At 43.8% G+C, this 13,782-nt stretch overlaps 1 protein-coding gene across 5 annotated transcripts in view; it reads right to left on the bottom strand.

Moving 5' to 3' along the window:
* PAK3 (p21 (RAC1) activated kinase 3) overlaps positions 1–13,782 on the bottom strand; it is a 118,477-nt gene that overhangs the window by 73,761 nt on the left and 30,934 nt on the right. The gene's annotated exons all lie outside the window — the stretch shown is intronic.

Raw genomic sequence — 13,782 nt, 5'->3', positions numbered from 1 at the left:
AGTTATCTATAAAAGCGTGAGTGAATTGTTTCCATGTTAACCATAGCGAAATATGAAGCAGAACTTGTTTAATTTACATGTTTACATTATGAAGCATATCTTAATAGACTCTTGGCCTTTCAGTGAGAATACTACTGCAAACCATTAATGTTACACACATCTTTCTTTATCATTAAAAATGTTTTTAATCATTTCCTACCCAGCACTTGGCTAGTAAAAAAATTCAAATGGCTGCTTTTTACTGAATTAATTTTATTTAGTTCTTAGTAACCTCAAATGAATGCCTTGGCTTAGTCATTCCAGTTTGTAGCTATTTTTCCTTGTCCCTAATATATTTTTTGTCATATTAGCTTTCCAAAATCATTGTCCTTAATGTAGCAGATTTTTCACAGTGACACAAATATGAATAAATACGTCCACAGTTAGTATGTCAAAAACCTTTAAAGATATTATCATTGGAGAAATTAAATTGGGGACTGAAATGAAATCAGTCTATCTTGGAATAGATTCCAGAAGGAAGTTACCGTGGAAATGTAAAATGGCATCGAGTAGGTTCCCTAATAGACACATAAGGGGGTCAGGGCACGTACCTCTGACCGGGATGCATTTCACACTCAAAAGACAATAATAATAATACTCGCCCTCCTAATAATGGGAAAGTCAGCATGGTTTGCCCAACTGAAACCAGTCAATCTCAGAATTGCCAGGTTGGCCAATTTAGAACATTCTTGTTCAAACAGATGTTTCCTTGGCCTGAATTTCAGATGACATTCAATTAACCATATATGGATTACTGGTTTTGTGGGTTACCCAGGATAAATTTTCAGTTCAAAACCTTTCACCTTCAAATGTCATTCTCATGGCTTCTTTTCTCTTTCTACTCTCTCTCACAGCTCCCTATCTCCAGCCAGAAGACAGAGAGATGGGGCAGAAATATGGACATTCGAGGAGTAAGGAGATTAGGATACAGGATTAGGAAAGAAAGATTGGAGGCGGGGGTGGAGGGCTGGGGGGACAAGGGTCACTCAAAGCCTCTGCCTGGCCACGGAACACATTAGGACTCATTTTGAAAAGTACATATGTGCCATCCAACTTGACTTCAGCATAGATGCCATGTTTACAGCAAGCCTAATTTACTGAATATTATCCTAACTGAACAATGAAGTATAGAGTTTTTTTGTGGGTACCTACTTCCGCTGTGTGTTGTGTTCCCATAGGTACCACTCACACTTGCTTGAGCCGCCAGGCACGTATCCTAGCCGCTCCTGTAATCGTATCCTTGTTTTTACTCTTCCCTGTTCTCCCATCCATGTTGGACGTAGCTGACTCCCTCTCTTTTTACTTCTTTCACAGTGTAGTCTGATTCTTTATTTGGTTGGCATTGCTTCTCCTTCTGCCTTTTCTAATGCAGTCCTTGGCCTTTAACAATCCTTTCTCCACACTCGTTCCTCTTGGATGGGATCCACTCCGATACTAACCCATGCTGGGTAATTCCCTGATCTGCGGTTGGCAGGGGCAGATTCGGGTATTGTGCAACCAAACGTTTTCTGCAATTTGAGAGGAATGCTCCCTTTAAGGAAAAACACTACAAGACTGCCAGGGCCCCTCCTAGAGCCTTGGAAGAGCCCCAGGCCAGTGAGGAACACTAGAGAAGTGTTACTCGCTTCATAGTTAATCTACTCCTAGTGCTAGGTGACTCTTGGGGTCAAAGACTATTCTGAAAATCTGAAGGCGGCTGCGGAACTTCTGCCCATAAATTGCACTGTGCACATCTACACACTTCTGCGTACAATTTCAGAGGTTCAAAACTCCCCTGGACTCCAGGTTGAGAACTTGAAGCTCAATCTATGTCTCCAGTGACTGTATCAACTTGCATTCATGCCCTCTCTTGCCAGCAGTCTCTCCTTACTTTCCATTAGTAATGGCTGAATGTTTGAAGCATATGGACTTAGCCATGACCACTCCACTTGGGCTGAGCTGTATGAATTGGCTTCATGGAGCCTCTCTAGAAGGCTACGTGATTGCCAGTGCCTTACCAGCCTGATCACGCACTTCCCTTCACTCAGGGCTGAGCGTAACAAAGGCAGGAAGCCCAAACTTGCTCTTCCTTCAAGTCCATGTTCTCTCAGTGAAATGATACCACTAACCACCCAGATCAGAGAAGGATTTCGGCTTTAGACACCTCTTTCTTTGGAAGGCCCTGAGCAATGAAAAGATTATGACCCCTCCCCCACCAATATGTAATTCAAATAAAAACAATACTAAAGCATAAAAGGGTAAGAAAGGCCAAAAAGTTCTGCTATTCCTATGGTGATGAAGTCTTTCTGAAAACTACATATACAAACTAAAAATGTGGCCAGGTTTCGGGGGGCCCCTGATTTGCAGGGCCTGCAGCGCACGCTTACTCTCGTTCTTGGGTAATTCAGCACGGGCCCAACTGCCCAAGCCAGAAATTTGGGAGCTTCTTTGACTCCCACTGTATTTCTACCTTAATTGGTCACCAAGTTCTATTCTATCTCCCAAACTCATCTTGAATCTACCTTCTTCTTTCATCCCCACAAACCATTACCTTAATCTAAGGTACCACTATTGCTCACCTGGTCTTATTGCCTCCAATCTTGCTTCCTGCTCTTCATTACTTTGTGGCCAGAGTAATCTTGGAAATACACAAATCTGACCACATTCCTGCCATTAATAAGATCCTTAAATGGCCCCCCACTCCCCATATGGTAGAAGTTTATGCTCATTAGCATGCTACCCAGGGGCCTGCATGATCTGCCCCCAGCTTACCTCTCCATGGTCTATTCTTGCCATAGCCCCCTCTGTCCCATATCTACATCATGCTCCCTAAACTGCTGGATTTTCTCTTACTGCCAAGCCTTTCATGCTAGGCCAAGGCCTGGCAAGTCTTCTCTCTTACCAAGATCCCTCACCCCACCCTTTGGGTGGGTAACTCCCATTAGTCCTTATTCTTGAAGACTCACTCTTGGGCTTCCTCTTCTTTGGCAAGTCTTGTCCTGTCTTCCCTCTGCAGACAAAATTAAACGCCCTTCTCTTCATGCTTCCATAGAACTGTCCAGTGCATACTCAGAACTCGGCACACATCAACACTGGATTGTTATTTCTTCTTTACATACCTGACTCTCTAGCTGAAATTGGAGGTACTTGACAGCAGAGACTGCATCTGATTCATTCTCACATGCCTTAGCACCTGGCTTAGTCCGCACACTTAATGATTAGCATTTACAGAACATTCGCCATGTGCAAAAAGTGCTTCTAGGGTCATCTCATTTAATCTCCATCACAATCTCATCAGGTAGACCTTGTTAGTATTGTATTATGGTTCTATAGATAAGGAAAGTGAGAGTGAGGTTCAACCACATAGCCAGGGTTATACAGCTAGCAGGTGACAGAGGCAGAATTTGAACCTAGGTCCCAACTGTGTCTACAGAGCCCAAGTTCTTAACAGCTACACCATTTATTATTCAGTAGCACCACAAAAACCAACATCTTTGAGCCCTAGTCTTTAGTAAATGTTTAGTGATTGAATGGAGCTTAGATGAGAATTTTTTGTCCCTTTTCTTTTCTTTTCTCTTTTCTTTTTTTTTCTTTTCTGGAACACCGAAATATCTGTATCTCCCCCCAGAAAATTTTGTTGTGTATTGGTTGTTTATATTAAGATTCAGTCTAACCTAAATCTTGGCCTGCTAAGACTCAGCCTGACCAGCTCTGGGTTGATGTTTGCAGAGAGCAGAAGCTCAAATAAGCACCACTTTCTGAGTGTATCAGCCATACCCTACTGGAACACAGAACGAAGGCCACAGGTTGCCAACTAGACCACAGACTGCAAAGTGTTTGGCCTTGGGACCCTCTGGGTGTGCATGAGTTCTGGTTACAACTCCAGGGGCCAGCGACCCACCCCAGAGTCTCTCATTCCGACATCTCCCTCCATCCCACTACGCGTTAAAGAAAGAAAAGCCCCCGTAGTCATCTGTCACCTCCTCTACACTCTATCCTGATCGATGTCCTGCGCTTTACCCAGTGCCTACAGTTTACTCCATTACCAATACCCTGTCATCGTCAACCTCTTCATTAAATGCTCTCTTCACTTCTTGACTCAGGTTTCAAACTTCACTGGGCACCACTCTCATCTGGAAAACTGAGAGAGAGAAAGACAGAGGTGTCCGAACCTCAGTCCAGACATTCAGATTCAGTTAGTTTGGGGCAGACCCCAGCACCTTTAATTTGGAAAGCTCTTCAGGTATTTCCACGAAGCAACTGGGGTGGAGAAAAACAACTTTCAATTCTACTCTCCAATGAGAGTACCACTCCCTCAGACAATCCTGATGGGCGCTGCTCATTCTTCCCCATCCCAAGTTCCTAGGCATGGAGGAATGGGGGAGGGCGGGGTTTCCCCCTTTGAACGCCAAGCTGTTGATCTGGATCAGTACTTCTGCACTTGCCTCCAAAAGCCCCTCCTTTGAGGTTCCTGCCATTCAATGATCTTGGCCGAGTCCCCTTATCCACTGACAACTCGGGCTCCCAGTCTTCCTTCCTACCCTCAATGCTGCCATCACTCTGTGAGAGGTAACATATAAAGGGACATCTCTTTCACACTCTTTCCTTTTAACTCCTTGACCTCCCTCAATGCTAATGAATTTCAGTTCCCTTCTAGTTCAATCTGCTCCCATGGCCACCACTAACTCAGTGGTTGTCAACCAGGGTGGCTTATCAGAATAATCTGTAGAGTTCTATAAAAGACCCATGTCTAGGGTCCACCCAGAACCTACTACAGCAGGATTTCTGGGGTGGGGGGAGACCTGGACAAATGATTTTCTAAGCTCCACAGATGACGCGCAGAGTGGAGGACCACAGGTACCCCAGATCTTTTCATTATCTAGAATGACCCTTTCATTGAAATATTAAATCCCATTATCCCAGCCTCCCATCTTGCTGGCTCTTTCTCCAGCCCTTAATCCTATTTTACTTGTTCTTTGATTTCAAAAAAACCTCTAGTCCCTGGATCCCACCATTCTTAGCTAAGTTCCCAGCTTCCTCCTGGCCTAGATTCTTTGTTCCATCATTTAAATTGCTCTTAAGCCATTGCTCTGGAAGCAATGTCACTTTCTGACCTACTCTTACAATTCTCCTACAAAAATCTACTCTGAGAGAATCCAACCACGAAACTTCCACTTCAAGACTGAGTTTGACGAGCTATTGGAGGGGGAGAAAAATCACATAGCTATGCAGATTGGTTCATACTATAGAAGTCAGAGACCCTAGTTGGGTGATCAGTGGTGTTTGACAATATTCTTCTTGACCATTGCCAACTTCCTTTCCCACTTCTCTTACTGAATATTCCGGAATTTTCCCCACTTTCCTCAAACTTCTGCTTCACCCTCTCTTCCTTGACTTTCTGCATATGAAACTCCTTCTCTTCACTGAGAAAAATAGAGGCCATCAGTTTGGAACTCCTTTGACTTGGCTTCCTGTCCCACTCCGATTGCATTTTTCTCCATCAGTAACATCTCATGTCTCACCGGAAACAGTGTCCCCCCTCTGCCTGAGGTTTCTCTCTCTACTGGTGCTCTACATACCAGTCCCTCTCACTTCTCCAGGGCTCTCACACCACCAATTACTGCCTATTTCTTCATGTAGTTTCAATCTCTCCCTCCCTACTGATACTTCCTCTCTGGCTTTCGAGACCTGCTGAGATCTCTTCCATCCTTAAAAATGAAAACCCTCTGCCACCTCATAGCTTTCTCTTGCTGCTATAGCTCCGCCTTTCCTTCTGGAGCTTAAACTTCTTGAAAAGGCAACCCAGACTTCCTCAACCCTCACTCCTCAAACCAGTGCAACGAGTCCCTGAGGTCTCGAATGAATCTCCTACTTGAAAATGCCCACTTTTCAGTCCTTACAACTGTTGACCTTTCAGTCAAAACTGACATTGCTGACACTGAACTTCACGAAATGAAATCCTTCCCACCTTCTTTCACACAGTCCTTTTCGAGATCTTGTTCCTGAATTTCTGGGTCTTCTCTTGACTCTCTGAACAGTACTTCCCAGGAGTTGTCCTAGGTCCTCATCTCTCCTTACCAACACGCCTTTCCCTTCAGCCACCTCACCTACTTGGATGGTTTCACTTCCCAGCTACATAGTGTAGCTGGTTCCCTGTATGGATGTCCAGCCCTGACCTCTCTGTTCTTCCCTGACCCCGTGGAGTTGCATTCTGAACACCTCCATTTCAATATTTTGAAAAGTAAACGAATTTTCTACTGCCTTCTCCCATGTAAAACGAGTAATGACAACTCCTCCTGTGTCCCCTACCTCACCCTTCTCTTTTCATCATCCTCTTAGTTGCCTAGCTCTGTTGATGCTTCCTCATAAATATTCCCTCTGCATTGTCCTCTTCTGTTCTTCCTGATACTGGCCCTTAGGCCAGGCCACTGTCATTTCTCACCTGCATAACTCCAACAGCTTGATCTCTTTCCATTCCCCCACCCCTCCACACACACGATCCACTCTTCTTCTATGGCTGGAGTGATATTTTGAAACACAAATCTGATAGCGCTCCTCTCCGTCAGTGCTTCCCCAATGCCTTCAAAATCAAATTCAAAGCCCTTAGCATGGCATATATAAGCCCTTCAGGATCCTGTCCTCAATTACTTCCACAGCTCCTCCTCCCACCCCTCGCCCACTCTCACTCTATGCATTAGCTATTTGGAACTACTTGTAGTTGTATTCATAGAACCCCAACTAATAATGTGTCATGCCTACTTGCCTTCATAATGCTGCTCCTTCTATCTGGAATGCCACCCATCCCTGACATGGCTAGCTCTCTTCCTTCTTTAAGACTCACCTCAGTTCAGTGGTCACTTCCTCCAGGAAGGTTTCCCTAACTTCCCCTCAGTCTTGAATAGCTGCCATCAATTCCTTAAAGGCAGGAACTGGGATTTAGCCACCTCTGTATCCCAACATCTGTCTAACACATTACCCGATTCAATAAATATTTGATGAATAAGCACACAAACAAATGAATGAATGGATGAATGACCTTCATCATGTGAAATGAGACCCAATAATATGGAGACAGGTCATGCCTATGTGCCTTTATGTGTCCATGGGTGAGGAAACTAGGATTCAGGTTCCCTAAAAAGGCTGTGCATTGGGAGGGTATGTTTTAAAGTACTTGTTACAGTTGAAGATGTTGGTGGCAGCACTGGGGCTTTTTCCTCAACAGCATGGATGACTCTGTACTCGTTCAGGCATACCTCTTGCCAGGTGCCACTCTGCGGACAAAAGCATATATTGGCAACACAGTTGGGCAGGGTTCGAGGTAGAGCAAAGCAACCAATTCTCCCCCACATGGAATCCCTAGATGATGCTATGCTTGCCTTCTGAAAGGGTTTTAGAAAACGGTCACCTGAATCTTCCCTGTTGTAGGAATTCCACTTGTCACCTTCCTCTAAAATTCCTGGAAGTTTTGTTGGGCCTTCTCATTGGATGATGTCATATGGTCACATCCAGAATTACGCCGTAGAGCACTTTCTAGCTCCTTGAGAATAGAGCATGCAGGAGAAGAAAGGGAATGGCAGAGAACAGACATAGGAAAATGCTTTCCTACATACAAGGAGCCTAAAGGCACAAAATAATAATCATTTTTTTAAAAAAAGCAACGGAAAGCATGCAAGATTATGGCATGGGGCATAGGAAAAAAAAGTGACATTTAAAGCCACATTAATACAGAAAGCTAAAAGCAAAATATGATGTAAAAAGCAGAAATAATTTTTCCAAAGGAAAACACACACACACAGGCTGGCTAGTTCAAAGCAGCAAGCATTTCACAACCGTGGCTCTAAAAGGAACAATTCTGTCTTGCTCCCTTCCCACTTTCCTCTCCTTTGAAAGTGTACACAGCCTTGTGGATCAGTGTAGTGACAGACTGTGCCAGGTGGCTCACTAGGAACTGAAGTAGTATTCAAGACTTGCAGTCTGACTGGGTAAACACACTTAGCTAATCAGAAACAGTGATCGATACTACCAGACCAAAGACAATTAGGTGTTAGGTTGAAAGAACAGAGTATAAATGATGTAACATATGAAAAGGGGACAGAAAGCTGCGGTGGACAGTGAGGGCTCACTGGAGGAGGTAAGACTTGCAAGATGGTCTTCAAATGGCTAGGCAAGAGTCATCACCTCAGGGTCCTGGGATGGAGCCCTGCGTCACATCGGGATCCCTGCTCAGCAGGGAGCCTGCTTCTCCCTCTCCTCCGCCCCTGTTCATGCTTTCTCTCACTATATCTCTCTCTCTCAAATTAATAAATAAAATCTTTTAAAAAATCGGCAGGCAGGGCAGGGTAAGGCACCTTAAGTAGAAAAAAAACAGGAAAAGCAAAGCTTGCAAGTAGGAATGTATATAGCATATTGATGAGGAAGTGGGAAGACACACAGGTAAATAGATAGGGTAGAGCCTTGGAAAGCAGGAAGGAAGATAAAATTGGAGACAGTAATAAAGAATGTGCTAGAAAAGGTTTCTGAGCAGGTGGATGATACAATAGAGAAGGTACGTTCTGGAAGACAAGCCAGGGAGCTATGTGCTGCTAGCTAGGTACACAAGGCACGGTGGGGGCGGACTTCAAGATGGTAGCTTACTTCACACAGGCTGAGAAGAAAAATATACAGCAGGGACGGAATGGGGAGAACCTCTGTGTTATGTGTTACTGCATCTGTTGCCTCTAAGATCACCTACTAGGCATTTCCTATAAACTGTGTGTGTGTGATCTCTGCAACTAGATTGCAAGTTACAATCTAGGGGAGAGGACAGGGAACCTTGTCTTCTGTGTACTGTGCCCCACAACACTCAGCACAGAGCTAGGCACATAAAAAGCAGACGCAAATCTTTTCTGAGTGAAGTCTACTAGTGAACTATAAACAGTGCTCCAGGGAAGGCGGCCTCTATTCACAGCCAATTCTGGTCTGTCTCATTTTTATACTGAGATAGCTAGTAAACTCAATCTGGGCTTCAAGGCAGCACCCAGCCTAGCTTTATGCAGTGGCTGCTTGTGTGTCTCTGTCCTGCAACATTCCATGAAATCCTTTGAGATAAAAGAGGCCTAATAAAATATTTTCCGAGGAGGCTTGTACTGAAGTTACTGGCGTTGGAGCTCTAACGGGAGGGACCCTCACCCCACAACCCTCAACTTGACACCAGAAACCCTCCTCCCTTCTCCCTTCTCAGGTGTCATCTGTATTCAAATGTTTCATGTTCATGAAGCCACACAGTTTGTGCAGACGTAAAAATCATTTCTGACGGGCAGAGGGGGACCGCTAAGTTAGAGATCTCATACCAGAATGCTATTTCTCATCTCAATATTCCCGGCTTTGCGCTGAGAAAGCCAGGTTAGGAAGATAAGGCAGTGTTTTTAAAGGGCTATCCACCTCCTACAAGCCACAACTTTTATTTTTCCTAATAGATAATCTTTAGTGACTCAGTCGCTCTTTAGCTTGGTGATAGGTGTTTCCTGTGGTTCATTAATTTCTCTCATTCATGAAGAGGCTGCGAGTCAATGCCTCACAACGATCATTTACAGAATGTTGCCTTTGTGGCCTCTAAGAATTAAAATGCCTTAGTGCCTACTTAACTACCAGGAAAGTAAATTAGGTAGTGGAGCTGTTGCTTTTTAAATTCCTCTCCCCCCACCCAAATGCCATTCTGCTCCATCCTCTGATGCCTGGGTCAGAGAGCCCGCTGTGCCGTAATCCCCCGAGGGAAACTTTCTGAAGCCTTAATACTTGGGTAAGAAGACTGATTTCTGCAAAGACGGTTCTCATCTCTGACACTTCTGCTCTGTAAACAGATATTGTTTGGGGGCATAAGATGAGAGGGGATCCGTGAGAATTTCTTATTCATTTCATGAAATGTGCATTTTCCCTTACACAGGGGGGAAAATAATTCTCTAGTTTTCTTCTATTTGGGGGGTAGGGTGTAGAAAGACTATCACTTGGGGGTCTTCAAATTTATTTTTCCCATTGGAAATACTTGAAAGTACGATGTGGTGACTACACTGGAAAGTTAGGCACAAAAATAGATTTTATTCTTGGCACTAAGTATTTAAAGAAATTGACAGTGCAAGGTGGGTAAAAGATTTAAAAAGAGGTTCTACGTCACAGATGTATTTTTGGCTTTAACCTAGCATCTTGGGCAAAATATATACTGATTCCGAGCAGAAAAGGAAATCGGTGTTTATTAAATGAGGAAAAACACCCAAATCTTTAAATACTGGATTATAAATGAATCTGAGAGAAGGTATGAAAGGTGACTGTCGTGTTCTATTTTCCTATGGTTCTTTCATAGTTTAACGGTAAAAGCATGAGTTATTATTTTTGTAATAGAAAAAAAAAGATTTAAAAGCCCCCAGAGTCACATTGGAATCAGGGAGAAGTAATTAACAATTTCCTTTTTTTTTTTCTTCCCCACACAGTGGCTGCTGCTTTTTGCTAGCCAGTCAGACCCTCAGGAGTCACTTGTAAAGACAAAGGTAAGGCCACTGTTGTCATTGCACATTGAGAAAGGGGGTTAGATTCACCTGGGTGTCGCTTGCTTCTATAAAAATACCATTTTTGCATATGCCGCGGGCTAAAACCCTATTTTCAAAACAAGTTAGGTGCCTCCCATTTTATGACAAGCAGTGGGATGTGCAACCTTCGCTGGCCTAGAAGTTGGGGAAGATCCAAAGTCCAGGTCTGCCTTACTTTGTAACCCGGAGTGGGGCAACTTTGTGGAAGTCATTAACTTCTGAGTCCCTACCCTTTTGCCTTCCTCTATAAAATGGGGGCTAATCCTTGCTTCTGCTGTAAGAGATTTGAAGGAGGTAACTGGTATGAAGCCACTTTGAACACCGTAATATCCCTCCAGCAGCCATCCCAAATACATCTCATTAGCAATATACTCAGCAACGGGGTGACTCTGTTTGCTGGAGAACTAATCTGCCACTTTTTTACCCAGCACTTCCCATCCTATGAATGATGTCTTTGAAAATATAACTACTGAGAAAGAGGATTAGACTGGGCTGTTTTACACACTCACTGCTCTTATAATCTTTTATTATGTTAGCAAATCCCTAAGTATATAGTTGGGAAGGCCCAGGGTGGAGGGTTCATTGTCCCGCTTCAGGCAGAACCTGCTAAAGCCATGAGACCCCCTCCCCCAAAGAAGAACCTAGAAAATTTCACCCTTGGTAATTCATAGTATTTAATCAGCATATCTGGAATTTCTTTATGCCTAGTTCATTCCCTCCGGTGAAATAGTAAGCCTGTTTCCTCCTGCCTGGTCTTAGGGGCACTATGGAAAACAATATATACTCTCCATAAATTAGCAGCCTTTAATGTGCAGATAAAAACTCAAAAGTGGCACTTGATTCTGCAAGAGCAGCTCCAAGCCCAATGCGTATGTTGGGTGTTCCATGAGGATGATGGGGGAAAGGAAATGATGGTCCCATGTGAGTCCTTCTAGTGACCGCCACTCACACACAGCCTTCACCTTCAGGGGTATCATCTTCAAAAACATCCAACAACAGTGCTCATTCTGGCAAATCATTAGGACTCTTACCCATCCCTTGCCAGGCAACACACACTGGTTCCACTCTCGTTTATACCTGGTTCACACATGCAACAATTTCAATGGAAAATGTTTGAAAACAAAAAAAGATGAGTATGAGGCAATGTCCTAAACTAGATGCTCCTGATCACGTGGATAATTATATAGGGCACAACTTTGAGAGAGGGGAAAAAAAAGTCCTCATTTGCTTTAAGGAGGAAAGCAACTGCATATCCCTTAGCTCGTGTCCATTTTCTTCTGCTTGCAACACTTTGCTTTCATGTTTGAAACAACTCTCTTCTGCTTTCCCCTCTTCTCATCCATCCCCAGTATGCTTGCTACCCCTTAACCTCCCCCCCATACACTGCTTCCTCTCTCAATTTACATCTCCCTGTTGCTTCTTTCCTTTCATGTATACATCTCCCAATTTGGAATTCCATACTTGTATTGAATTTGACTGTCTGCTCGTTTTAGCGGGCCACCATATTGGTGCCCAATTTCCCTCTTTATTGGCTTTAACGTAGAAACACAGGCCCTAGCAGACAGACGGCATGCCTATCCCACCTTCTTCCCATTTCAACCACAGGGCACTTTTAGGAGTAAAGGAGGCTCTTCCCCTGGGGCACGGCACTGACCTTGGAGGACAAGCAAGATGCCACGTCCTTGAGGCTTCCCAAAGGGCAGGGCAGTGATATCCAAAGAGCACTCCGCTGAGCTGTATGGTTTACATTTGGAGAACCAAGAAGAATGTGAAAAGCATTCAGGATGTAGCAGTCTCTGACATCTGGCTGTCTGATAACGGAACCCTCAATTAATTCTGACTCCCAATCATTGCTGGTGCAATGATAACAACCTTGGGCTACTGCAAGATCTCAAAGGGTCTTCAGCATCACCGAAGAAAGACTGCATACTGTTCAGTCTAGTTATCACACTAAGTATTTTTTATTGTGCATTAATTAGATGAAAGTTAGTAACGTGCATTGACCAGGACAGTTGAGTAACACGACCATATATATTATATAATCGTTGCACAGCAAAGCTTTCCTGTGTAGTGTGTAGAGAAGAGAGCAGACTCTGGGAATCAAAACAACTATATATATATATATATAGTTGTATCATATGATACAAGAACAAATTATATGGCACTTGGAGAACTTTTTCACATATATGAACACCCTCATGCAGAGCCTTGACTTTAAGCCTGTCAAGTACACACACCAAACGAGAATTGAGCCCACAGAACACCCAAATCAAATGTTAGCACGTCTCTATTGTCAAGAATATTTTCTCACCATCATTTCTTTAAAAAAAAAAAAAAAACCCAACGTGAAAAAGTTTTCTTTCCCTCTGAGCAGTGATGAAAAAAAAATGTCCCCCTTTCTGAAATTCAGATACGCTTCAAAGCGTACCACCATCTTAAGGTAAAGAGGGAGCCACCGCTGGCTTCTGGAGGCTAGGAGCAAACTCCAGTTTACCAGCATTCCCTGTGGCCCGTTGCAAGGCAGTGTGATGAAGCAGAATACGCATGGGCCTGGGAGTCAGAGAGACCAGGGAGACTCCTGGCTTCCATCGGCTGCTATGTGATTCTAGGCTGTCTACTTAAATGCTTTGAACTTAAATGACCTCATGTGCAAAAAGGGGATAACAGAGAGTAGTTGTGAGGATTAAAAGACTCAATACATGTAAAGTGCCTGGCACAGTTCGGCACCTGGGAACTAGTCAGTAAATGGCAGATGACCTCTTGTTCATCTTGAGTTGATTTCTATCCACCTATCCCCTCATACTCCTCCAGGGAGAGGGGACTTCACTTCGTCCCCTGGCTCACTAGCTCCCAAATCTCTCTGGGAGATCAATATATATATATATCAATATGTATATTATTCACCCATGTATTTAGTCCCCTCCTTGTTACCAAATGGATATAAGGCGCCTTACAAGAATACACAAAATACAGCATGACGGCATAAATTCAAAGTAGGTAAGAAAAGTAAACGATAAAAAAAAAAAACAGTAACAAAGACAGAAACATAAAATGGCGCTTGGAAGAAAGCCAACACAAAGTGCATACATACCGTAGGGTCCCATTACGAGCGCTCTGCATGGGCCACACACTGGGCTCCGAGCTCTCTAGCAGCCGAGAAACCTGATCGGTCTCACCCTTCTTGGGGACCATCAAATCAAATCAA

This window comes from Ursus arctos, chromosome X, assembly GCF_023065955.2.
Source record: "Ursus arctos isolate Adak ecotype North America chromosome X, UrsArc2.0, whole genome shotgun sequence".
Lineage (NCBI taxonomy): Eukaryota > Metazoa > Chordata > Mammalia > Carnivora > Ursidae > Ursus > Ursus arctos.
This window is presented reverse-complemented; position numbering and strand designations above follow the sequence as displayed.